The following is a 3318-nucleotide window of genomic DNA, read 5'->3' as shown; positions in this document are numbered from 1 at the left end:
CCGAATCTGGAGACTCTGAACTGGGCAATGGAATTTTTCCATGGATATGGGGTTTTGAGAACCAGTCCAGAGGATGAATTAGGCTGGATTTGGGGAGTGTTATTATAAAGAAATACCATCTGGAGTATAAAATATGACCTCATGTGTGTACGTGTTGATATAGTGGCTGAGGATGGTGGGTAGGGAGAAGAATGTAGTTGATGGGATAATTATACATTTCTCTCTGTCTATACTTTTGTATTTTTCTTTGTCTTTACTCTTAGTGGTAATAATAATTTCTACAGTCTTGTCCAATTCATATTAATAATCTGATCCTTATTTTGTCATTCGTAAAATAGAGATAGCAAAACTTACAATGTTGTCAGTATAATATTTTTGTTGTATTTATAAGTTTCCCTGCTTATGATAAGGATAATAAGAATGCATTTTAAAGAGCTAATCATTGTACCTAGAATAGCATAAATGCATACTAAATAATTAATGCTATCTTACTTTTAAAAATTTACATTTGTGGCCCTTTCCCTGTAACAGCATAAATCTTCAGTTTTTGGAAATAATGGGATATAGAAATTGATCAAGCTGGGAAGTAGGTATGGACATATATTTAGCTAAGATATGGCAAATAGACTTTATTTCAAGTGCTTAATGACTTGGCTTTAGTAATGGCTACCTGGAATATATGTAGAGAAAGACTGTGAGGTCACGTACAGTTTCCATGAGAAAGCACACTGTAATCCATCAGCACCTTCTACTATTAGCATGGTGGTGAGATACTTTTACTGTATTTTTTTATCGTAGTGATCTCTGGAAATGTTTTACTAAATCCTAATTCACAGTGGAACTTAGCTCTAGCTCTAAACTCTTGCTAACTCCTTCCTCCCTTCTTTCCATCCTTCCTTCCTTCCTTCCTTCCTTCCTTCCTTCCTTCCTTCCTTCCTTCCTTCCTTCCTTCCAAAAATAGATTATATTTATAAGCCTGCCAACTTGCAGCTATAAGTAGCTATTCCTAAGCCAAGTTCACATTTATAAAATGCAAGACAGGAGTATATCTCTAAGGTTTCTTACATTTCAATAATATTATTCTATGATTCTAATTATGCTTTGATTTAAAAACAGAAAACACCTCTTTAAGATGATCAAAATCAATCATTTAACAAATAATTATTAAATAATTACTGTGTGCAGGCACTATTCTAGGCACTCAGTGTATACAGGGAAATAAACAGACAGGTTCTTTGCTCTTAAGAAGCTTGTATTACAGTACATATGTAGGGGAGTAACTGCAGTGCACATAGAAAATAAACTTAAAAATAAATAAGTAAAGAATAAAGTATCAGGTATTGAGATAATTTTTGATAGGAGACAGAAGATTTTGAAGTTAGGAGTATAGAAAAAGTAAAAGGAGTTAAGGCAAACAATAAGATAAAAAGGAAAATAAAGACAAGTGCATTAAATCCAATGGATCAAAAAACAAAAATACAACAATTTATGTACACATGACAACAGGTTTTCATAATATATAAAACAAAATGGTCAAAATTAAACAAAAAAAAAGACAAATTAATAATAACAATAAATTTTACCTATTTCAATAATTGTGAGACGAGATTAAAAAAACAGTGAGAAGATAAATATTTAAGAATATAATTAGGGAGGTGAATTTAATGGGTATATAAAAAACTTACACCCATTATTTAGATAGTACTAATTTTTCTCCTGGCTCTCAGTAAACATGCATAAGTACTGAACATACAATAGTCCATAAAACAAATCTAAGGAATTGGAACCATATATATATATATATCTTACCACAGTGAAAGTAAATTAGAGATTTATGATAAAAAATATAGACTAAAAATTACCTCAATATTTTAAACAATTTTGAGTAACTCTTAAGCAATAATAATTAATAAATAAAAAATCATAATGCAATGCAATTAGAATAAGTTTAGAACAAAATGAAAATAAATTTCTATGTATCAAGACTTCTGTATAGCAACTTGAGAGGTACTCAGAGGAAAATTTATAGACTAAAAAGCTCATATTAGAAGAGAAAAAATTAAAATTAATATATTGAGTATATATTTTAATAAATTAGAAAAAAGAACAAATCTAGAGAAAATAGAAAATAAGATATTATATAGATAAAATAAATATTTAAAAATATAAAACAATGCTAACAAAAACCTGCAACAGCAAATAAAGTAAGAGAAAACTGTGAATATTCGATATCAATTAATTTGAGAACATGAATGAAAAGAAGTACTTCTTAGAAAAATATTTTCAAAAATCTAAGATGAAATGGAACATCTGAATACATTTACCACTAAAATTCTACTACCTCAAATCATTAAGTCCATAGTTTTACAGGGAATTTCTAGAAAACATTTAAGAAACAGATGATCCCTATCTTATTCATATTTTTCTAGATACTAGAAAATTAATAATGCTCCTAAACTTAAGCAGGTAATACAATCTTGATATCAAAACCAGACAAGACAGTATAAGGAAGGAAAATTATAGTTTAATCTTGTGGTAATAAATCAATAATTCATTTCTGTGATATATGGCAATAAATCTGTGGCAATATATACCATAGTTACAAAATAAAATATTAGTGTACTGAAATCAGCAAAGTATATTAAAAGCAAAAAATCATGAACAAACTAGTTTTACCTTACAAATATTATAATGGTTTAATTTTAGAAAAACTATAACATAATTTACAACATTAGGAGCTTCATGAAGGAAAATCGTGTGATATTGTCAATAGCTGATCAAAAAGCTGCTGATAAAATTCAAAGAAAAAAATGAAGTGCACACAGATTAGAAAGAAACAGGACTTCCACTATTTGCATAGAAAATACAAAAAAAAAATAAAATAAAAACTCCACAGAAAAATTATGAAAGACTTATGCAGTTTTGCTAGATACTAGAAAATTACAAAAATTCATTGTGGCTTTATTATTAGCAACCACCAGAAAATCTAATAACAGTGGAATCATTAATAACAATGGAAAGTCTTACACATTTAACATTAAGATGAGAAAACTTTTATTAAAAAAATGATAAACCTTTACTGAAAGACATTGGAGAAGACAAAGCAAATTGAGAGATATACCATATTAACAGATGGGAAGACTAAATATCATACACACTTCAATTTAATCTCAAATAATTTATACATTCAATGTAGTCAATAATTTATACATTCAATGGGTAAAATAAGCTTAAATCCAAAATCTAAATAAAAAATCAAGAGGTGAATAGACACCATGACAATTTTAAAGAAGAATAAGGTGGTATATTTGATCTACT

Source organism: Galeopterus variegatus, unplaced genomic scaffold, assembly GCF_000696425.1.
Source record: "Galeopterus variegatus unplaced genomic scaffold, G_variegatus-3.0.2 Scaffold2265, whole genome shotgun sequence".
Classification (NCBI taxonomy): Eukaryota; Metazoa; Chordata; class Mammalia; order Dermoptera; family Cynocephalidae; genus Galeopterus; species Galeopterus variegatus.
Note: the sequence above shows the minus strand (reverse complement) of the source record.